The sequence below is a fragment of the Nymphalis io genome, chromosome 22, assembly GCF_905147045.1.
Source record: "Nymphalis io chromosome 22, ilAglIoxx1.1, whole genome shotgun sequence".
Taxonomy (NCBI): Eukaryota; Metazoa; Arthropoda; class Insecta; order Lepidoptera; family Nymphalidae; genus Nymphalis; species Nymphalis io.
Genome location: NC_065909.1, coordinates 4949930 through 4957843, shown reverse-complemented (window position 1 = coordinate 4957843; position 7914 = coordinate 4949930).

Here is a 7914-nt window from a genome sequence, read left to right as displayed (position 1 = left end):
AAAAATGTTAATCAGAAAAAAAAACTGTTTAACATTCATAATAAATATCGATAAATAGAATTTTTAATGAATTAATTAATAAAATATGCTAAAAAGAAAGCAACAGGTAGCAGGTTAGCTCGTGTCTTATTCGTATGTGTGCGTGAGACAGATGCTGCGGACATCTGTCGCGGCGCGTGCGCATTACAACGACCGAATAACCTTGATACTAGACAAAAATTACTTATATTAGATTAAATACGGGCCCGTCCTATCCTAACATAAACAATCTTGTGATGTTGTTATTAAGGTGATTATATACTTAATTTGTTATTATTTTATTATGAATAGAAAAGCTTATATTTTATCATATTGTTAATGAGTTGCAATTAACAGACTTCTTAAATTCAATATCATAAAGTTTAACTAATTCTCGACAGTGCCAGTTATGTTCCCTCTTTGTTGTCTTTGTGCAATACACCTTATTTGTTTTTGTTTTCTCGAGGGTTATGTGCTAACCCGTCTGGGTAGGTTACCATCCACTCGTCATATATTTTACCACTTAACAGGAATACTTATTATTATTGTGTTCCAGTTTGAAAGGTTAGTGAACCAGTGTGACTTCAGGCATATGAGACATACCCAAAGTATACATTGGCGATGTAAGGAACGGCGACAATGTCTATGGGCGGTGGTGATCGCTTACTATTGGATGACCTATACGCTCGTCCGTTTATATAATTAAAAAAAAATTATACCCTCTGCTTAAAGTGCGCCTACTATGTAACTTATTTAACAATATTTAATTTAGAATGTCATTAAGTAAGACGAAAAAATTTGCTTCTTAATTTCAGATAGAAGAGCCAAGATGTCGAACTCTATTTAGGCGTCTATTTGTAGATTAAAAGTGAATTTGTAAACTAAACAAAACTATTTTATGTGTACACACACATATGTGTGTGTGTTCTATAATAAAAAATGTATATATCTGTTCCATGATCCAAAAAACTTATCTAATTTATATGTAATTAAATTAATTGAAAGTATCAAGATTTAACAATCCTAGTACATGAGCGGTCAGCTGTTTAGCGCGAGCATCTCGCGTCTGCTCGTCTCAACGTGTGTGGACTCTGAGACAGCCACTGGATCATGTTACAAGCGCTGTTATACATAATAATAATTTACGTATTATTAATATTAGTGTTAACTAGAAATCTCTTTGGATATTTTTTTTTTAATTTGACGAGTGACGTGTAACGTTTTATTATATCAGCGTTATATATGATGCCTTTGCGTCGTGAAGTATGTATAATTATAAGTATGATAGGATTTGATCTCTTGGAATATTGTCTTCATACTTCCTAAACGCAGAAAAACATTCTAATATTATTAATTCGTTAAGATCTGTCTAATTGTTTTGTTGAACAAATAAATAAATTAAAAAATATATTAGCGTTATATTTATTATTAAAAAATAAAACAAGTTATTATTGGTATATAAAAAGGTTATGCATTTTAATTTAGTGTTTTTATACTGTATTACCATGCAAATAAAATAATGAATACTTTAACTTTCCATTCAATTAAAAGTACATTTTAAACTTACATCAATATTATATTTAATATAACTATTGTATATTAACTTATATTATTATTATCTTTGTCAAATCGCTAAAAGTTCGAACTTGGACCAAAAATAAAATTGTGACTCACGCCGACAGTGACCGTGCAATCTTGAGCCGTGGCTCGTAATTATAACATGTGCGAATAAAACTATAGTATCAAATACATTCATCATTGCGTAATGTATTACGTCATCAATAATGATCGTGACGTGTTATCACTATTGCGTTATCATGTCTATTGAGAAATTTTATAATTTCATTGCAAAACACTAATTTTTTTCGATTTCAATTTGACTGTATTATTAGTATACGTAAACGCTGATTAAAGTCAGATTAACTTATCTTAATTATTAAATTGTAGTTGACCAATGATTGCCTAGTATTTATTCGTCTTTTGAATTCTATAACTCATAATTTCAGACGCTGATAGTGTAGTTTTAGATTACAAATAAAGTATTCGCCTGTAAATGTCAGAAAGCTGAGTCATATCCCCTTTTTTGAGGATCTTATTCCACCACGCCGCTCCAATCCAGGTTTGAAATGTGACAGATTTTCTTTCGACGTTTCCAAACGTTTTCCTATATGTCCGAGCACATGAAGATACCGTGGGGTCCTTGCCGCGTCTTAGCCCTTATCTTCGGTTAAAATTCATATCTTCTAGCCACAGAACCCCTAGGCCCCCCAAGCCCCCAGGCTTGCTTTGGGATGCTTTGCAAATTGCTTTAAACAAAAGCGTGTTTAAATTTAATGATATTAATATATTGTAGTTAATATTACCAATATTATTGTACATAATATATTGAAATATATTTTATTATCATAATTACATACATGTGATATGTATATATAACGTAATACATACATAATTTCATTAAGTACCAAATACTCCTCATTAATAATTGCGTTTTTTATCTCATTTTAGTTATTTTGAAATTTTAATTAACGAATATAATTGATTGATTTTTATTCATTAATGGCCATCTTATAAACGTTGCTTAGCAACTGGTTTGTTAATCACGGCTTTCTCCCTTACTGTCATTATTGATTTGACATTAGAAAGAAGAAGACAGAGCATTGTGTCACTAATCACTTGCTAAACACCGTTTACAAATAAGGCCGTAAATTTTTAGAGAGAAAATATGAAAGTTATTTTTGTGTGTTAAAATATTTTATCATTATTTATGAAAAGCAGATAAATTAATGGGCCACGTGATGCACTTTTTTTATAGAATAGGAAGGCGGACGAGCATATGTGCCACCTGATGGTAAGTGGTCACCAATGCCCATAGACATTGGCATTGTAAGAAATGTTAACCATCGCTTACATCACCAATGCGCCACCAGCCTTGGGAACTAAGATGTCCCTTAAGTATGTCCCTTGTCCCTGTAATTACACTGGCTCACTCACCCTTCAAACCGGAACACAACAATACCAAGTACTGCTGTTTTGCGGTAGAATATCTGATGAGTGGGTGGTACCTACCAGACGAGCTTGCACAAAGCTCTACCACCAGTGAAAACACACTTAACACAGCATATAGACTATAGGCACTGTAAAAAACATCAACTATTCCTAAAACCAAATACCAATCATGGGAACGAAGGTAATATGTCCTTTGTGTCAATAACAATGACTCACAAATAACTCGTGATAGAATAAGTTTCTACACGAAGCCCTTTAAGTACCGAATTAAGTTTAGAAAACCTTAAGACCTAAATCCCTGTAATAAGCAATTAGGTACATGCTTATATATTCTAACATTGTGGTAGGGCTTGAAATATTCTCCGTCAAAACGCCACGGTAGCATGCGAAAGCGATCCCGTGGCGCTCCTCGTTATAACGGAAAGGGTACCGCTGGTTTTTTAGTGGGTATTCCGATGTTCGGGGCGGACTCGGCGGCTTGGATACCGGCGAGCCCCACATACCCCCACTGTCCCGTGGGGTAAACGCGTAAAGCGTTTTTCGAGCGTTAAAAAAAAGGGCTTGAAATATTCTAACCCCAAACAGCAATACTCAGTATTGTTAAGTTCAAGTTTGAAGGGTGACTGTGCCAGTGGAACTACAAGCACAAGGGATATAACATCTCAGTTCTCAAGGTCGTTGACGTACTAGCAATGGACGGGATGGTTAATATTTCTAACAACGCGAATGTCTATGAAATATGGTGACCAGTAACCATGACGTGTCAGTAAGTCTACGTATTTTAAATATATAATAAAATACATTGCTATACACTACATTGCTATACACTATATTGCTATACACTATATTGCTATACACTATATTGCTATACGCTAATGCTAACGGTCAGTATCAGAGTTCGAATCGTAGATATTTCTTTTGTTCCAAAAATCATTGTCATTGAAGTGTAATTACTTATTGTTTTAACTGCCAAGTCGGGTTCTGTCGTAACCTGTTCCGCGCCTTAACCTGTTCTATAAAATACGGCAAAAAAATAGAAAATCGATGGAACGAAAAAAAAAACAGAGACAGATGCTGACAATGGTGTACAATCGTTCATAGAATTCATTAATAATATTAAAATTATTTGTGTGTGTTTCTATGTTTATGTTGTAAGTATAAGTGCCGCGGATTTTGTAAGTATGACTGCCTCGTTGGTCTAGTGGCTTGATGTAAGGCCGCAGACTCGGAGGTCCTGGGCTCGATTCCCAGGTCGGGCGAATAAAAAGTTATTGGGTTTTTCTGTCATAAAATTCTCAGTAGCAGCCCGGAGTCTGGAAGTTGGAAGTGTGTTCACTCCCGTGCCTCGGAAAGCACGTAAAGCCGTTGGTCCTGCGCCTGAACTCTTTCCTGATCCGGTCGTGTCGGATTGCCGTCCCATCGGATTATGAGAGTTAGGGAATAGAGAGTGCACCTGTGTTTGCGCACACACTTGTGAACTATAATATCTCCTGCGTAATTGGCTAATCTTTCTTAAGATCAGCCGCCGTGGCCGAAATCGGTCTGGAGGACATTATTATTATCATAATTGCTGCACACACATGCAGGTTATGTTACTAATAGTATGGTCCACTGCTAGAGACCAGATGACTTTTCTACAATGCTTCAATGTGGAGATATATGTTACCTACATCTTATAAAATCTCATTAGTGTCATGCAAGTACCTCACAGTTATCACGAGATTAATTATAAACAGGAAATAGATAAATGATTAATCAATTCAAATATTTTCGTGACGAATCAATACTTATCCGATTTTGAATAAATCCTCCGTGCTGTATCCACCGGGTCTAAACATATATATAACGTTTTATGTCTTATCTATGTAACTAAGGTATACATAGGTATACCTGTATATATAGGTACGTAATGTTTTCATGTCTTGTTTAATGATCCAGAGTATGGACCAACTCAGAGATTCGTGTTTAATAGTGTAATAGAGGAATTCAAATTGCAGCATTGATTTATAGTTCAAGCTTATTCAATTCTTTGTCTTGGAACCTATGTTAATTGATTGACTGACTTCAGTTGCAATAAGGTATACCTATGTACATAATGCATCTGTTTTCAAAATAAATGAACGACTAATTATCAATCTGTCCATAAAACATTAAACGCGACATAATAAAAACATTACATTCCTATATGTACGTATATATAGCTATATACATAAGTCATAAAACGTTTTATATATGAAAATATTTGAATTGATTATCCATTTATTTATTTATTGTGATAACACTCTGAGGTACTTGCATGTCACTAAAAAGATTTTATAACATGTAGGTACTGTAATAATTATTATCTTAGTGACTTATGTATTCAACTGTACAGGAAGCTTTGGCACGAGCTATCTTATAAAAACCGTTGACCGCCTCCCATTGACATCTAACCTGAACAATGACACTGAATGTTACTATTTTTTGGGGTATCTGAATGTCAGATTGAAGTACGGAACCGTAATCAATCTGCTGAGTTTCCTGTCAGTCATTTTTGTTAATGACAGCTATAAATATCAAGTTCAAAATTATTTAAAAAAAAAAACAAGACACGTTTTCTAATTCTTTTTTAATCTTATAAAATTTGAGCTTAAGTTAGATTTAATTCTATAAAATAATATTGTTGCGATTTCTAAAATAAATCGTACACGATAACTTTTTATATTAACGAAGGTTCAAATTTAAATCAGGTAATTTTTAATTACATTTTTTTTAAAACTGTCGGTAACTAAATGGTTTACATCCCTTTATAGATTATTATTTAATTAGATTAGAAAATCTTAAGAAAATGATGTAGCATGATACATACTTAATTACTTTTTTTAATCATCTAAAAATATATATAAAATACATATATATACACATGTATAAATTATTTTAATGTAAAAGACGGCAAATAACAAAAAAGGACCGCTTACATAACACGATACAAAATAATCAATCATCGATCGTAAGGTATGAACGGGCACGATAAGGTGTGCCCTTAATTCAGTGAAAGTCAACGGCAGATGCTAGACTGTTTATTGCTTTCACAAAATTATACACTCGCTAACATTATGCATGCCTTGTCACATAGAAATATTGGCAATTCAGAACGAACATATTTACGTTACGTTTTAATGGTAGCATTTTTATTTATTATCTGTTCGCTGTTTCTTTTTTGTATCTGCCATCAAAAGCTGACACTAAGTTATACGTTTTAAAAATAAAATCGCATGATGTTCGTAAAAAACACATTTTAAAATTTTCATACTTTGCCGTTCCCGGTGCCGCATCATACTAGAAATTAAAAAAAAATTTATTAAGACTTAGTTACTAGATATATTTTAATTTAAACAGGTAGGTATGTTACCTACCATATTGACTGGGTACTTACTGCTGGAAGCTGCTTGGTGCCAACACTAATTATCCTATGCTTAGGGGTGCAGGCATGTGTGAACCCTGTCATCAAAGGAACCTACCCGAATCCTATGAGAAAAATAAATCAAAAGTGAAAGTAGCTTGATTTGTCCAAGGCTTTAAATCTAAGGATAAAATTATTTTGAAAACATAATTTAGTTATTTATTACATAACATATTTGAAATACGGTGTCAAGTTAAGGTTCAAATACAATCTATGTATAAGAGACAATATATAAACATGGTTAAATCCGCCCATGTGAGCACCTTTGCCTTTTCCAAAAGAAGGAATTAAAAAAAAGATCATTCCGTTTAATTAATGCTAAAAAAAATATGATCTTATCGATGTGGCTGTAGTTTTCCTTATTGATAACAAAGTCTAAAACAAAGAATATGAATTAGAAATATGATTAAACCCAAAGGTGTTAACTAAATTATTTAAATACATTAACATTAACAATCGTTACATCATTTTTGCTATTTACATAACAACAGTATTATATAGACGCATGCGTTTAAGATTCTCGCTTCCAATTGGTTGATCTCGTGAGAGGCGTGGTCACAGCATCCAATGATCGGTGTTCATCTCGTATCTCGTACGAGATAGGGGAAAGATTTATTTGGGAAACATGTAGGTATTAAATTACAAAGATGATTGATAAATTGATATAATCTTGGTTTCATAAAAAAAGATAAGCTTGGCTATGGTAGGTACTTAAAAAACAAATGAACTAATGACATTATTTTTTTAACAGAATGGTAATTATGGTAAAAAGGTAGTAAAAAATAACTCTACAAAATAGCATATCTTAGTATTTTATTGTAAAAAAATGTCTATTTAACATAAAACAAACAGATTCATATACGTGAACTTCGTTTTTCTCTTAGTCTATACTCGGTATTCAGAAGATAAAAATGATACTAGTTAGTTAGGTCCTTTAACCTTTTAAAATGACGTAAGTATTTAATAATCTTTATAGCTGAAAGCATAGTATAGATGAAGTAAAGGTACAGCCATCAAAATAGTAACTATTTTAAATTATCATTTTAATGTCTTATGATATTTTATGCAATGAATTTCATCAAATTAATTACTATATGTCAACATGTATATTAATATATATATATATATATATATATATATATATATATATATATATATATATATATTAACAAATGTATTGCCTATTTAATTAATTAAAAACTATTTTATTTCAGAACGTTGTAGCGCCATCTCTTGCAGTATACTGAAATTACATTCATAGAAATTACATATATAATATAATGTAATATAAATGTATAAAATAGTTATAAAGACATATATTTATAAATTAAATTTAAAAACAACAACAGATTCGTCTGCGTCTACAATTTAAAAACGATAAACAGTGAGTTATAGGGTGACATCTAGTGTTGAGTAGTATACATTAAAAATTAAACTATTTTACA